Source organism: Staurois parvus, unplaced genomic scaffold (assembly GCF_062004578.1).
Source record: "Staurois parvus isolate SC_StPar_1 unplaced genomic scaffold, SC_StPar_1.0 ptg000002l, whole genome shotgun sequence".
NCBI classification, from domain to species: Eukaryota; Metazoa; Chordata; class Amphibia; order Anura; family Ranidae; genus Staurois; species Staurois parvus.
In genome coordinates this window covers 4,336,216-4,353,148 of record NW_028317798.1, presented here as the reverse complement: position 1 = coordinate 4,353,148, position 16,933 = coordinate 4,336,216, and positions in this window count along the sequence as shown.

Sequence of the window (16,933 nt, the reverse complement as noted above, 5' to 3'; positions counted from 1 at the left end):
CCGGGTTCAATACAGGATAGGACTTGAATGTAGTCAAAGGAAATGGTGACTGCACAGATCTATATTTGAACTATTATTGAATTCTCTACATGAAGCAACATCTTGAGAGCAGTTGCTGAGCGACAATGGAGCCATTGAAATGTCCCTGAAATGTGCTGGTTGATTTTATATTATTTTTTATATTATTTTTTTAGCCAACAATTAAAATTATCTTGGACACCCTCATCTAGTTTTGGTCTGGTGCTCCTTTCTGTATTCCTGTGGTTTGAGATGCTGTTGGGTGCCCATTGGGGAGGCCTTGCTGTGTGGGAGCTGCCTCAGTGGAGCTATTGAGCTTGTGTCAGGGAGGGAGGAGCCAGACACACAAGGAGGTGCAATTAAAGGTAGGTTTATTAATATAAAAATAAGACAAGAGTCTATGCAAGACCAACAGCAGAAATCGTAGCCAAAGCCGTGGTCAAAAGCCAGGAAGAATCGTCGCCAGAGCCGGGATCAGGAGCCAGGAAGAATCGTCGCCAGAGCCGGGATCAGGAGCCAGGAAGAATGGTTGCCAGAGCCAGGGTCAGGAGCCAGGAGGAGTCTTAACCAAAGCCGAGTCGGTATCCAGGAAAGCAATGAGTAGCTAAACAGGAGCTTGCTGTAGTGCAACAGACAGGACACGAATGCAATGGACAGCCACAAACAGCAGACTTATATGTGATAAGCCGCCACCTCCTGGAGGAGGAGCCGCAGAGGGCTGAAAGCATAAAGGATCCCACAATGCTTTGCAGACACCTAAGATGGATGCCAGCACATGGAACAGCACAAGGTCTGAGGAAAGGTAGGACCTTGACAGTACCTCCTCCTCAAGGGCCCCTCCCCCTCCGCGGCTCAACATAAGGCTGCTGTGGAAAGCGGGCGTGAAAAGCGCGGAGGAGGGCAGGAGCATGAACATCCGCGGAAGGAACCCAGGAACGCTCCTCGGGACCATAACCACGCCAATGGACCAGGAACTGCACCCGACCGCGGATTAACCAAGAGTCCAGGATGCGGCTCACCTCATACTCCTCATGACCGTCGACCCGGATAGGACGAGGCCGAGGCAGAGAGGAAGTAAAGCGATTACAGACCAGAGGCTTCAACAGGGATACGTAGAAGACATTGGAGATACGCATCCCAGGAGGAAGAGCAAGGGCATAGGCAACCGGGTTCACCCTGCGGAGGATGCAGAAAAGACCAACAAAACGGGGAGCCAGTCTCGGTGCGGGCACCCGAAGATTGAGGTTACGAGTGGACAACCACACCCGATCTCTGACCTGGTATGAAGGAGCGGGCAACCGTGTACGATCAGCCTGGAGCGTCTGGTGCTGAGCTGAGTCCTTCAAGGACCTCTGGATCTGCCCCCACGAGGAACACAGGGAAGCAAGATGGTTATCCACAGCCGGAATGTCCTGTGGCGAGAACAACTCAGGCAATACAGCGGGTTGGAACCCATAGTTGGCCATGAAGGGAGACATCCCGGGGGAGGAGTTGACAGCCGAGTTCCTCGCAAACTCTGCTCATGAGATCAATCCAATTGTCTTGATGGTCAGAGATATAGCAGCGAAGGAATTGTTCCAGGGCCTGGTTGGAACGCTCCGCAGCCCCATTAGACTGCGGGTGGTAGGCCGAAGAGATGGAGAGCTTGATACCCAACTGGGAGCAGAAGGCGCACCAGAAACTGGACACAAACTGGCTACCACGGTCCGAGACAATAACCTTAGGCAACCCATGCAAGCGAAAGATATCCCTGGCGAAAACCGTAGCCAGTTCTTGCGCAGTCGGCAATTTCTTGAACGGAACACAATGGCACATCTTGGAGAAACGATAAATGACCATAAGAATGACCGTATGGCCTCAAGATGCAGGGAGGTCTACAATAAAATCCATGCCCAGGTGTGACCAGGGACGCTCCCCATTGGAAATGGGATGCAGAAGGCCCAATGGAAGATGCCGAGGAGATTTATTCTGGGCACAGACAGAACATGCCGCTACATATGAGGCGATGTCGGAACGAAGAGATGGCCACCAGAATAAACGAGAAACGACCCAGGACAACTGGTTCCTCCCTGGATGACCGGCGGTCTTGGAATTATGGTAGGTACGCAGCAAGCGGATGCGCAATCCCTCAGGTATGAAACATCTACCATCCGGTCTGCTGCCAAAATCTGCTCCCCAAAGGGAGAAGTCAGGCTGGTACAAATGGCAGCCAGGATCTGATCCGGAGGTATGACCGAGGTCGGCTCAGAGTCCTCCCTAGACAGCTCAGAGTATTGCCGCGACAAGGCATCAGCCCTGACATTCTTGGAGCCAGGCAAATAGGAGACCACATAGTTAAAACGCGACAAGAACAGAGCCCATCTGGCCTGACGGGGCGTCTACCTCTTAGCTTCTGAGAGATACATCAGGTTCTTGTGGTCAGTGAGAATGAGAACCGGAACCGCAGAACCCTCAAGCAGGTGTCTTCATTCCTTGAGAGCCTGAACAATGGCCAACAACTCCCTGTCTCCAATCTGGTAGTTGCATTCTGCGGAAGAAAGCTTCCTGGAGTAGAACCCACAGGGAAGTAGGGGTCCATCGGGGACCGACGCTGAGACAGGAGGGCGCCTACTCCCATCTCGGATGCATCAACCTCGAGGACAAAGGGCAACCCAGGATTGGGATGAGACAGTATCGGAGCTGAAGCGAAGGCAGATTTCACAGCTTCGAAAGCTAAGATGGCCTCAGGTGACCACTCGTGGGGATTACTGCCCTTCTTGGTCAGATCTGAGAGAGGCTTGGCCAGCATGGAGTTCCTGATAAACGTCCGATATTAGTTGGCGAATCCCAAAAAGCGCTGAATGGACCGAAGACCACTGGGACGAGGCCACTGCAGAACCGCCAAAACCTTCTGAGGGTCCATGGAAAATCCCACAGCGGAAATGATGTAGCCCAAAAAGGCAACCTGGGATCGGTGAAATTCACACTTCTCAAGCTTACAGAAAAGCTCATTCTCACGTAATCGTTGCAGCACTCGCTTAACATCCTGGATATGAGACTCCAGGGACGCAGAGTAAACCAGGATTTCGTCCAAGTAAACCACCACGCACTGCTGCAACAAGTCACAAAAGACATCATTAATGAACTCCTGAAAGACCGCGGGCCCGTTACACAACCCGAAGGGCATAACCAGGGATTCATAGTGGCCGGTTCTGGTGTTGAACGCGGTCTTCCACTCGTCACCCTCCTTAATCCGTACGAGGTTGTACGCAGCCCTAAGGTCGAGTTTAGTAAAGACCGTTGCTCCCTTGAGGCGGTCGAACAACTCGGTCATCAACGGAATTGGGTAAGCATTCTTAATCGTGATTTGATTGAGACTCCTAAAATCAATGCAAGGCCTCAATTCACCACCCTTCTTTTTCACGAAGAAAAAGCCAGCTCCTGCTGGAGAAGTAGACTTGCGAATGTGCCCCCGGGAAAGCGCATCCGCAACATACTCCTCCATGGCCTGATTCTCCGCAACCGAAAGAGGATACACCCTGCTGAGTGGCACCGGGTTGTAAGGTTATGGCACAATCGTATGGACGATGAGGAGGCAGAGCACCGGCGCGCACCTTGTCAAACACGTCCAGGTACTCCCCAAAGTCAGTGGGCAACACAGAGTCCGAGGAGGCACACAACACCTTAACAGGTCCACAGATGCAACCGGCCCCACACTGTGGAGACCACGAGAGAAACTCAGCCAACCGCCAATCAAAAGGTCGGATTGTGCTTCTGAAGCTAGGGATATCCCAAAACCACGGAGTAGTGCGGGGAAGAAATTACCTGGAAACAGGCCAACTCCCTGTGAACAGCCCCAATAGCTACTTCCACCGGCAGGGTCTCGTGGGTAACCTGCAGCGGTTGCAGGGACCTGCCATCTATCGCCTCGAGGACCAATGGAGTAACTCGAGCCTGCAGAGGAATGGAGTACTGGGCAGCAAACGAACTGTCCATAAACAACCTGCCAGCAGAGTCTACCAACGCCTGGGCCGTCACCGAGCCTTCCGCCCAAGAGAGGACAACGGTGATTAGTGGTTTATTTTTGCGGGAAACCGGGGATGAGGAAACTCCACCCAAGATCTGCCCCCGACAGGATCTCAGGTGCGAGCGTTTCCCGGACAGACCGGACAGGACTGCCGAAAATGCCCACCGAGACCACAGTACAGGCAGCGACCCTCCCGATGCCGAGAGGCCCTCTCCCCCTCGGAAAGGCGAGCAAACCCCAGCTGCATGGGCTCACCGCCAGACAAACCATCCCCAGGAGGCGTGGGAGGAGAGGGAGGAACGGGTGGGACAGAAAATGTAGGCGCCAATCGGTTAGGAGGCCTCCGCAGATGCTCCTTAAGTGAAGTCCTCTCCCTGAGCCTGGTGTCAATCAGGATTAGGAAGGAAATGAGTGCTTCGAGCTTCACAGGCAGTTCTTTGGCTGCAATCTCATCCTTCAACGCATCTGAGAGACCATGAGAGAAAGCAGCCACCAGAGCCTCATTGTTCCAACCCACCTCTGCTGCCAGGGTACGAAATTCTATGGCGTACTCGGCAATGGTTCGTGAATCCTGATGCATGGACATGAGCAGCTTAGCAGCAGAGGCGGAGCGAGCAGGCACATCAAATACCATACGGAAGGAGGCAACAAAACAGGCAAATTCGTGAATCACAGGGTTATTGTTCTTCCATAAGGGATTTGCCCAGGCCAAGGCCTTGTCCGAGAGCAGCGAGATTAGGAAGCCCACCTTTGACCTCTTAGTAGGAAAAGCATGGGGTATCAATTCAAAATATATGCCCACTTGGTTAAGGAAACCCTGACACTGACTCGGTTTACCTCCAAAGCGCTGTGGAAGGGGGGCTGAACCAGTCAAACCTCTGGGCACCGCAGGTGCAGCAGCAGATGCGGAGGTAGGCGCAACAACCGGAGCAACAACGGGAGCGACCACAGGAGTGACAACTGGCCTAATAGCACCAGGAGCAAGGTGCGCTGTGTGTGCAAGCAGCGTCTGCAACGCCTGAGCGAACTGAGCCAAAAAGAGATCCTGCTGATCAACTCTGACAACCAACATAGGGAGCGGGGGCGTACCTACACCGTCAGGATTCATGGCATTTGTGTAGTGTCAGGGAGCGAGGAGCCAGACACACAAGGAGGTGCAATTAAAGGTAGGTTTAGTAATATAAAAATAAGACAAGAGTCTATGCAAGTCCAACAGCAGAAATCGTAGCCAAAGACGGGGTCAAGAGCAAGGAAGAATCGTCGCCAGAGCCGGGATCAGGAGCCAGGAAGAATCGTCGCCAGAGCCGGGATCAGGAGCCAGGAAGAATGGTTGCCAGAGCCGGGGTCAGAAGCCAGGAGTCGTCTTAGCCAAAGCCGAGTCGGTATCCAGGAAAGCAATGAGTAGCTAAACAGGAGCTTGCTGTTGTGCAACAGACAGGACACGAATGCAATGGACAGCCACAAACAGCAGACTTATATGTGATAAGCCGCCACCTCCTGGGGGAGGAGCCGCAGAGGGCTGAAAGCATAAAGGATCACACAATGCTTTTCAGACACCTAAGATGGATGCCAGCACATGGAGCAGCACAAGGTCTGAGGAAAGGTAGAACCTTGACAGCTTGTTTGAGGCTTTCCTTCATCTAATTACGCGTGCAAGGCTGAGAGTTCCCAGCAACTCTTCGAGTATGTTGCTGTGAACTTCTTAGGCAGCTTCATCTTTTTGTCCTGGTCTTCTGACCGTCAGCTGATCCACTATGTTCTTCAGTTTCTGCTCCTCTACTCAGCAGGGAATGGCATACATGGGGCTAAGGCCACCATACCTGCACTCCATGACAGATCTTAGACTTGGTGATTGGCCAATTAGGAGCTAAGCACTGCTTTATAGAAGGTAGGGTAAAAACCACCATACCCAGACGTGCTGAGTAATTCACCGGGTTGCAGTAGGCAAATGAGGATGCTGGATAATGCAGGGAAACTAAAGTAGCAGCACTGGAGGAGGATGGGTTGTCAAGTGAACCTGTTTGGTTGCCCTGAATGGACATTGTATAGAATTGTTTTACACACATACAAAGTTAGTGGCACCTTATATGTATACTCCATAAATATTTAATGGCCCATATTTTAATAATGGTTAGACACATTGTTTTCATATTATTGACCCTGCTAGGCCATTTAATTGGATTGAAAATTATTTATTTTATAATACAATGCAGTGGTAAGTAGCCAGCACTCCAACCTTTCACCATTAAGATTTTAGATAGTTCTCAGTAAGGAGACGGTTTTCTCCTGTAAGTTTCCAAATCTAGAAATATCTTGGTTTCCTAGTTTTCAGCCTAGATGGTTCTACTGTGTTTATGACTGAAGTAGTGACAAAACAATTTAAAGCTCAGCTTCAGTTCAGAGAGTAAAGTCAATGGCTCACTGTATAGCACTGCAGAAATGAAGTAATAGTAAAAACCTTCATTCATTCATCATTATTTATGTAATTATAGTAGATATGGGCACGTTATTAATGTTCCCCTTGCTATAGTTATTTATTTGTTCAGGAAACTATTGAATGTTAAGCATGGAAAAATATTCTCCTGCACAAATAACATTCCTCTTATGAAATGTCCCCTGTCCTAGTGACATTTGTGGATAACCATAGTTACTCTAAGTGATGTTCAGTCTTTTCTGGTCATTTTAATGAGTCCTTCTGTCACTAGAACAGCTCTTCTGAATCTGTCTATAAAATGTTCCCTTCTCATCTAATGCTTGAGAAAATAATGAACTTTACAGCAGTGACTTGGTTTATTCACATAACAAATTCTATTAAAATGTGCTATTGTCAAGTGAAAGAACACGCATCCTATTCTGTCGGATTTATTCAGTAAAAGGAGAAATGCGTTAATTGCAAACTGCAGTACCCACAGCTGCCAATCATAATTCATCTTGCACTCTTCTGCCTTCAGTAACCTGACTTTTGATTGGTATCTCTGTTTTTTTTATTCGCCCTTAGTGTTTTACCCTTTACTGTTCAATAAATAATGTGATCTGGGAGAGTGGTTTTGTTTTGCAAAATATTAAAAGACAGAATGAAAATGTATATTGAATTGAGCTGGAGTGGATGGGAGAGTATCTTTTTTAACTTAAACTTAAATTAAACCTGTAGTTTGCTCATGCAGAGCAAAGCAATGGGTTTACTATAATACCTGCTCCCCTGCAGTACATACTCATCTCCCCTAGTTAGAATGAGGATTTTATATGTTCCACCAGGAAAACACAAAATGAATATCAGAAAAAGTTAAATTACAGTGAAATCTAGTATTTTTTTTAAATCCCCAATTGTTAATAATACTAGACTTTAATTGAAGGTTCTTTCTGATATTTATGCTCTGTTTTTCTGGTAGTCGATTATAAATCCTCATTGTTGGTTCTAACTATATTTGGTGTATCTATATGGATGGTGCTTTCAGGAACGGATATACAGGTATAGGATATGACAATTTTTATTCCACTGCTCTATATCTTACCTAATAGTATATACTTGCCTCCCCCTCCGCCCCTGTGTTCAGGAATAAAGAAAATACCTGGCACTACTGGGTATGGAAGGGGAAATGACTTTCTTCCCTTTTTCCCATGTGACAGAGCTGATTAAGCATCAGCCCTGGTTCAGTGCTGTCACATTGGAACATGGAGGGACGACTTCTTATCCTTGAGAAAGCTCCTTCTAGAGCAGCCTTTCTCAACCAGGATTCCATAGAACCCTAAGGTGCCTACAGAAGTTGTTGAGCAATGATAAACTTCTGCCTCACAAATAAGTAACCACTGACAACAACAAGGGGAGATTCTTCCCAGTGACCCCAAATATAAGTGTAGCAAGGACGCCTCTAAATAGCTGGGGGGAGCTAGCTGTTTTTTTTTTCAGCTAGAAAGGCTGGGTCAGAGGGTCAATTTTAGGTCAGGGCTTAGAGGCTCTGCAGATCATTTCCTTGATACCTTACCCTAATCTAGAAATGTGGAAAAAATTCTAAAAGCAGTGGGTGGGGTGTGGAATGGCTGATCTGCATATTTAGGGTTTCCCAAAATATCCCCAGGCAGAAGGCTTGGCAAGACAGTAAATGCTTTGAAATAGGCAGTTACCACCACCAAGAGAATAAGTACTTTACCTAATTTGTATGTGCATAGTCTACTGTAGAGCTGGGATGCGATAGAAAAGGGGGGTATATAGTGCAATGAGTGTCGTGTGTAAATGAGTTCAGCAAAAAGTCCATAAGTCCAACTGGAACATCTGGGGTGACTTCTTGCTGGCGCCAGACACTTAATGCAGCACCTCCATGGAGACTGAAATGGCTCTGGGTGAACAGATTGCGAAGAAAAGGGGGCACAAACTAAATGCACTATAAAATGTGGTCATTGGAGTGAAAGACAATTGACAACTTACACAAACAGTTGAAAGAACTCGCTCATCAATAAGTTAGAGGCTCTAGTGGTACAAGTGAACACGTTAGGTGGGCTGGTCGGTAACCTGTAGAGTCAAGAAGACACATCAAGGGGCGCCGAACTAAGTTCAGTAAATTACAAGCAGTATTAGGTGCATGAAAATTTGCAACATAAGAAATGGTGCTTTTTATATATCACCATGGTCAGCAGCTGGCTCTGGCGTGTGAAGCATCTAGTCTCTTCTGTAAAATTTGCAGTCCACAAATAAAGCCAACAACTGGATGTGATGGAGGAAATAAAAAACAAAAAGATCTTATTGATGAGTGAGTTCGTTTACCTGTGTAAATTTCCGACTGTCTTTCACTCCAATAAATATTACATTTAGATTTCGTCCCTGCCTCTCTCTATCTAGAACTGCAAGTGTTTAATGATCACGCATAAAATATTGTAAGGTCTCTTTGCAGCAGCCCCATAAGTTGTTGCAACAGGTGACTTTAACAAGCTCAAGGTACACAAGTTTGAAGGTGCCTGAATTTATCAAAAAGAAACATGGAATTAAAGAAAAGAGTTCCAGATCAAAAACTGGATGAAAAAGGTCAAAATCAATTTAATTGTTGGCAAAAAAGTCATATAAAAAATCCAACACATCTCGGGGACAACACCAATCCCCCTTCACCCGGGCTACAGGATAGGACTGGAATGTAGTCAAAGGAAATGGTGACTGCACAGATCTATATTTGAACTATTATTGAATTCTCTACATGAAGCAACATCTTGACAGCAGTTGCTGAGCGACAATGGAGCCATTGAAATGTCCCTGAAATGTGCTGGTTGATTTTATATTAATTTTTATATTATTTTTTTAGCCAACAATTAAAATGATCTTGGACTCCCTCATCTAGTTTTGGTCTGGTGCTCCTTTCTGTATTCCTGTGGTTTGAGATGTCAGAGGGTCAATTTTAGGTCAGGGCTTAGAAGCTCTGCAGATCAGTTCCTTGATACCTTACCCTGATCTAGAAATGTAGAAAAGATTCTAAAAGCAGTGGGTGGGGTGTGGAATGGCTGATCTGCATACTTAGGGGTTCCCGAAATATCCCTAGGCAGAAGGCTTGGCATGGGGTTAATACAGCCCTTAAGTATGACTGAGCCTGCTCAGCAGCAGGACAGTTTGAGTGGAAGACATAGAGAAGGCTGAAATGCAGAGGACTAGGAAGGTGCTCAGTGGGAAGGGACCTACCTCCAAGCAGGTTTGCTGGAAAGGAGAATCACTCAACCTCAGGAGTCCCCTGAAAGAGGACCACCTGTGCAGCGGGGAAGGGGCAGCCCAGCAGGAGGCCTGAAGGCAGCCACCAATCAAACAAGCACACAAGAGAGGAAGAGTACACCCCCTGGGCCAGTTAAAAGGAAAGAGGCATTCTGATGAATAATTGGACTAGCTCTACACCCAGGATTGTTATATTTGAAGTGGCAGCTTTGGATCCCCTTGCCCAGGGATTCCTCCAGACAGCTGGGTAAAGAAGAGGATTTATCTGGGGACTGTTTACTGTCTCTGGATTGCAAGTCTGTGGAAAATGCATGTTACCTGGCTCTACAGAACTAAAGGGGGAACTTAAAACTCAGCAGGTAGGGCTAAGGGGGTAGTGCTATATAAGGAGCATTCTTCCCAGTGAGCATCATATTAATGTACCATGAGTTGTACATATGGTAAATATTAGCAGGGGTTCCCCGAGACTGGAACATTATTTCAAGGGTTCTTCCATGTTAAAAATGTTGAAAAATGATTTGTGGGGAAATTCGTCATCAGACACTGAAAACGATTTTGCGACTTTGCTCAGTGATGTGCAAACTTGGCGCTATATTTCCGATTTCAGTATTTTTGGTTTGCATATATTATTGAATTACATTTATTATTATATTATTATTTATTATGATTATTTTTTATATTATAATTTATGATTTTGTGTTTCAAATTTTAACATACCCGGGATATTTACTAGACTCTTGTTCGGACAGATTTCAGTGAGTTATTCCTAAAAATTACAGGCCTACAATAAAAAAAGACATATTTCCATGCAAAAAAATTTACCGCTTTGAGCACAGAAATATGGACATAATCAGACCGCTAGGGAGGCTACAGTCACCCTGTCAGTAAATACTTAATTTTACAGTGGCTTGTTTCTTTAAACTACAAAGGATGTGGGAGCTGGTAGGCTAAAGCGGAGTGGGTGAGCGGATTTTTGACACATTCCAATGTGTTGGACACATATTGTAGCCTGATATCAGCAACATGACAAGGTTTTTAGACATGGGTTGCTGGAAAAGTAAGTATTCATTGTTTATGTTTTGTCCTTAGATATACCGGTACATGAAGACAAAGTGAGTATGCGTTTCTGGAGGACTGGGTCCCTTCACATTTGGCATATACTGTATGTTAGGGTACCATTGTAAATTTACAATGCAGAGCGCACATAGTACTATGGTGTTAATGTGCCGGGCCAAACCCATAATGATTTTCATGGTAGCTCACCCTGTTGTGCAGTTTTATCAGTCCCAAAAGGCATGATAGGCTTATTGGCAAAGGCTAATTCCTAGTACACGCAATGAGAAAATTGGACAAACAATACCACTTTCGGAGGTACAAAGCACAAAAATGGGACAAGCACAAAAATGTTTCTCATACAATACCAGAAGAAATGATTTTCGTTTAATCAGTACAGTATTCCTCCAAAATCAAAATTGAGTGACCAAAACCACGCAAGCTCGGAAACTAAAGAATACATTACAATATAATACATTACATCTTCTAAAGTTATATTCTGTTGTACAAGAATTTCCTAACGTTAGTAACCTCTTTATTTTTGATATGAGAATAACATGCAAAATAAAAAACGATCGTTCATCTGATATTCTCATCGTGTGCATGAGGTTTAAGGCTTGGTATCTAAACTATCTGAAAACAAAATTGACCACTCTTTTTAGCAAATTTATCTGGTTATGCAAAATTGTAAATGTATTATCAGTTATTCAATAAATTTCATAATGCTACAATGCAGTACTGAGATGTACAGAACAGTAAAGAATGCACATTCTTGCAAATTCAAAATGGCAACTGTTATAATATAATATAACTGTCGTAATGAAGCAGATTCCTACATTATTATTTGTATTTTCTTTAAGTTACATAGTTAGTATGGCTGAAAAAAAGATAAAAGTCCATCTAGTTCAACCATAAAAAAAAGTAATAATCCTATACCCACAGTTGTTCCAGAGGAAGGCAACAAAACCCAGCAAAGCGTGATACAATTTGCTCCTGCAGGGGAAAAAAATTCTTCCTGATCCCCCGAGAGGCAATCGGATATTCCCTGGATCAACTTTACCTATAAATGTTAGTATCCAGTTATATTCTGTGTATCCAAGAAAGAATCCAGCCCTTTTTTAAAGCAATCCACTGAGCTGGCCAGAACCAACTCTTGAGGGAGTTTATTCCACATTTTCACAGCTCTTACTGTGAAGAAACCTTTCTGTGTTTGGAGATTAAATTTATTTTCCTCCAGATGTAAAGAGTGCCCCCTTGTCCTCTGTGATGACCTTAGGTGAATAACTCTACACCGAGTTCACTATATGAACCACTGATGTATTTATACATGTTGATCATATCCCCCCTTAATCTCCTCTTCTCAAGAGAGAATTAATTTCAGTTCCTCTAATCTTTCCTTATAGCTGAGCTCCTCCATGCCTCTTATCAGTTTGGTTGCCCATCTCTGTACTTTCTCCAGTTCGTCAAGGTTCTTTTTGTGAATTGGTGCCCGAAACTGAACTGCATATTCCAGATGAGGTCTTACTAATTATTTGTACAGGGATAAAATGATATCTCTCTCTCTGGAGTCTATACCTCTTTTAATACAAGAGAGGATTTTGTTCGCTTTAGAAACTGCAGCTTGGCATTGCATGCCATTATTAAGCTTGCGATCTACCAGAACTCCCAGATCCTTCACCACCATTGATTCCCCCAGTTGTACCCCCCCTAGTAAGTATGATGCATGCATATTCTTAGCCCCCAAGTGCAGAACAATACATTTATCAACATTAAACCTAATTTGCCACATAGTTGCCCAATTAAACAGTGCATTGAGGTCAGCTTGTAAGTTGGAGATATCCTGTAAGGACGTCATTTCACTGCACAGCTAGTTGTCACCTGCAAAGACTGAAATGGTATTTTTAATCCCAGACCTTATATCATTTATAAATATATTAAAAAGTAAGGGTCCCAACAATGAACCTTGGGGTACATCACTAGCAACCCTAGACCATTCAGAGTATGAATAATTAACCACTACTCTCTGAATATGATATTTTAGTCAGTTTTCTATCCAATTAAATACTGATTTTTCCAAGCTGGTAGACTTTACCTTACACATTAGCCATGTGGGGAACTGTGTCAAACACTTTGGCAAAATCTAAGTATACCACGTCCACAGCCACCCTCCATGCCATCCTCCTGCTATCCCACCTTACATTATCTGTGCATAGAGGCTGTTTTATGTTCCTTATTAATTCCACTTTCAGTCCCTAGATAACAGCTGTGAAAACTCTGTGTACAAATCAACATTACCATTAGAAGTCTAACTTGATGGCTATGAAAACTCTGTGTAAAATTCAACTTTATCTTTGTAAGTTTAATTTGCACTCTCTGCTATGTCTGCCTGGATAAAATATCATATCTTCTTTCCTTTCCTAATTGTCCATTCATAGAAACAAAACTAAGAATCAAGTTAATGTCTTCCCATAGAAGATGGGTCAAGGCCACCTTTCGTAGTTGTCACTGGAACACATGCCCATATTTGAACATACAATATATTGCCAAAAATATTGGGACGCCTGCCTTTACACCCACATGAACTTGAATGGCATTTCAGTCTTAGTCCGTAGCATTCAATATTGAGTTGGCCCACCCTTTGCTGCTATAACAGCTTTAATTCTTCTGGGGAGGCTGTCCAAAAGGTTTAGGAGTGTGTCTATAGGAATGTTTGACCATTCTTCTAGAGGTCAGGCACTGACAAGAAGTCTGGCTCAAAGTCTCTGCTTTAAAGGTGTTCTATTGGGTTTAGGTCAGGACTCTGCAGGCCAGTCAAGTTCCACCACCCCAAACTTGCTCATCCGTGTCTTTATGGACCTTGCTTCATGCACTGGTGCACAGTCATGTTGGAACAGGGTGGGACCATCCCCAAACTGCTCCCACAAAGTTAGGAGCTTGACATTGTCCCAAATGTCTTGGTATGCTGAAGCCTTAAGAGTCCCCTTCACTGGAACTAAGCCCAACCCCTGAAAAACAACCCCACATCATAATCCCCCCTTCACCAAACTTTACACTTGACACAATGCAGTCAGGCAAGTATTGTTCTCCTGGCAACTGCCAAACCCAGACACGTTCATTGGATTGCCAGACAGAGAACCATGATTCGTCACTCCAGAGAACACGTCTCCACTGCTCTAGAGTCCAGTGGCAGAGTGCTTTATACCACTGCATCTGACACTTTGCATTGCACTTGGTGATGTTAGGCTTGGATACAGCTGCTCGGCCATGGAAACCCATTCCATGATGCTCTCTACACACTGTTGTTGTGCTAATCTGAAGGCCATACAAAGTTTGGAGGTCTTTAGCTATTGACTTTATAGACATTTTTCAACTTTTGTGCCCCGTGCGCTTCAGCATACGCTGACCCCACTCATTTTACGTGGCCTACCACTTTATGGCTGAGTTGCTGTTGTTCCCAGTTGCTTCCACTTTGTTATAATACCACTAACAGTTGACTGTGGAATATTTAGTAGCAAAGAAATTTTACGGATGGACTTATTGCACAGGTGGCAACCTATCAGGGTACCATGCTTGAATCCACTGAGTTCCTGAGAGTGACCCATTTTTTCACAAATGTTTGTAGAAGCAGTCTGCATGACTAGGTGCTTGATTTTATACAACTGTGGCCATGGAAGTGGTTGGAACACCTGAATTCAATGATTTGGAGGGGCGTCTCAATACTTTTGACAATATAGTGTATGTATTTGCCTACTTTATTGGCAAGAATAAAGTAGGTTGTAATATTTTAGATTACTTTTTACTTTCTGCCCCAGTAACAAAGACAAAAAATTAGTGACTCTCCTTAACAAAACTAAAAACAGATTTAAACCAGGTTTTACTTTAAGAAATGTACTGTAATTCATGTTGTTCTGCATGCACTTTAAATGGATGCATCCTTCTTAGTTCATTGAGTTTCTCCTGCAGGGGGCTTCCACTAAATTTCTCCATCTAAATTTCTCCATGATATTTCTAGCTTTTCAAGCCCTCACTAATCCCCAATTCCTTCTATACAAGGGCCCTGCTGCTCTAGTTTTATCAGTTCATAACATGAGATTCTTTTCAAGAGGCATTGAGTCAAGTGTGTCATAGCCTTTAGAGTCTGTAAGGCCTCCCATTTTAAAATTCTCTGCATTTTGTCTGAGCACTCTTCTGTTAACTGGGCCAACTCTGATCAAAGACTCTCTAACAAATCACTCACTGGTAATGTCAGCTGTTATAGTCTCCCACTGGCCAAAGCCATTCACTAAATCTCCTGCTGGGGGCCCAGTTGGTACCAAGACCACTATTTGGCAAAACTTCAGTCAACGACCAGAGTCCAAAAATGTTGCATGCAAAACATTTTGGTAATGCACCCAGGTTCTGCTTTTTATTGGTGTTGGGACAACCATGAACCCTATTAATTATGTCAGAAGTGATGTTCTGCAAAAAAGTGGCCTAAACAGTGATGAAGATGTAAAAATGTGCAGTAAGCACAGCAACCTATCAGAAAGAGGTCAGATTACTAAGATTGGATTAGTACTAAAGGAAAGCTGATTAGTTATTGTTGGGCTAATGGTTTACTGCAAAGGATGTGACTGGCCAGTAACCAGGACTTGTTGCCAAAGAGATCATAAATCTGTTATTCTTTCCAAGAATGGGCAACCTAAGTTACGGCACATGACATATTGAAGATTGCATGTAATCAGCTGGACTGGTGTAATTGTAAAGGTACTGGTAACACACTTTCTTTGGACATTGGTGTATAAATGTGCAGATACCTAGTTCCTTTATAAATATTTGCACTGAAGGGTTTTTGAAGTTCTATCCTTTGTTAGGGCATATACTGTAAGAATGCTGATACATAGATACGATAGCAAGTGTTAATGTAACAAGTAATGTAGCTGACAATTGGTGTGAGATACTAACGTTATCAGTACCTATTGGTAGGGGAATGAGAATAGAATGCTAAAAATATACTACAAAGTGAAGAAACCTACATGCTATAAATAGTATAAATTATAAATATTCATTTCAAAAGGACATCAAGCCTACATTCCAGATTCTATAATACAGTCAAGCTATAGTTTGTGGTCCCAGATGTAATGATTTTTATTAAGAGTTATTTCCATTACTCTGCTTGTCTGCTGTTGGCTGCAGCTTCCCTCATACTTCTATTCTACAAAGGAGGGTAACAGTGTTGACGTTTAAACACCTCATTTTGCAGAGTCACTCAGGGTTTTAAATAACATATCCCAGCACAGTTTGGCCTATTACAGGAAGTGGAAAAAAATAAGGGATCCGCTGGCAGGATCAATAGGAAAAAAAATTTAAGCTTAATTTTTGATTTTGCCAATAGTTCTACTTCAGAGTCCATTCACATTAAATCTGTTCACCATGGTACGTTATCGTACATGCATTGATGCTCATTATGGCATGCATTAATGTGCGCTGTGTCAAGGCAGCCCTTTCATTATACGCGGGCTGCCAATGAACAATAGATGAAGAAAACATGCATGACCCTTTTTTCAAAATGCAGCACACCATAACACGGTATATGCATTGTGCTCTACTGTACAGTGTATTGGAGTGACATTTACAATGAACTACCACATGTACAGCAGGTACATTGCCATGCATTGTGGCAATGCATTTTAATGCTCTCCTTTTACTGCATGTTGTCAGCATTCTCAAACTTATTTTGTTAAAGCTGTAGAAACAGCATTTATGATGGGCAAAGTACAAAAATTAGATTTTGGTTTAATGTAGGCATGTCAGTTTAGAGAACATATCTGATTGCTTATTAAAGTGTAACTATTGGCTAAGCTTTCCAAAATATGCCCCTTCTTACCCAACAAAACGTAAAGCTAATAATAACTTTCTTGTTATTTTTTTGTCTTGACTATTAAGTCCCTCCTCATTGGCCCACTTCTACACAGGCTATTCCCCCTTCAGTCTATCATGAATGCTGCAGCCAGACTCATCCAACTTACCAACTGCTCAGTGCCTGCTTCCCTTCTCTGCTAATCCCTACACTGGCTTACAATTGTCCAACAACATCATACAAAACCAATCACAACTCTGCCCCTAGCTACATTACCAACCTCATCTCAAAATATCACCCATACTGTTCTTTCCACTCCTCCTACGCTCTC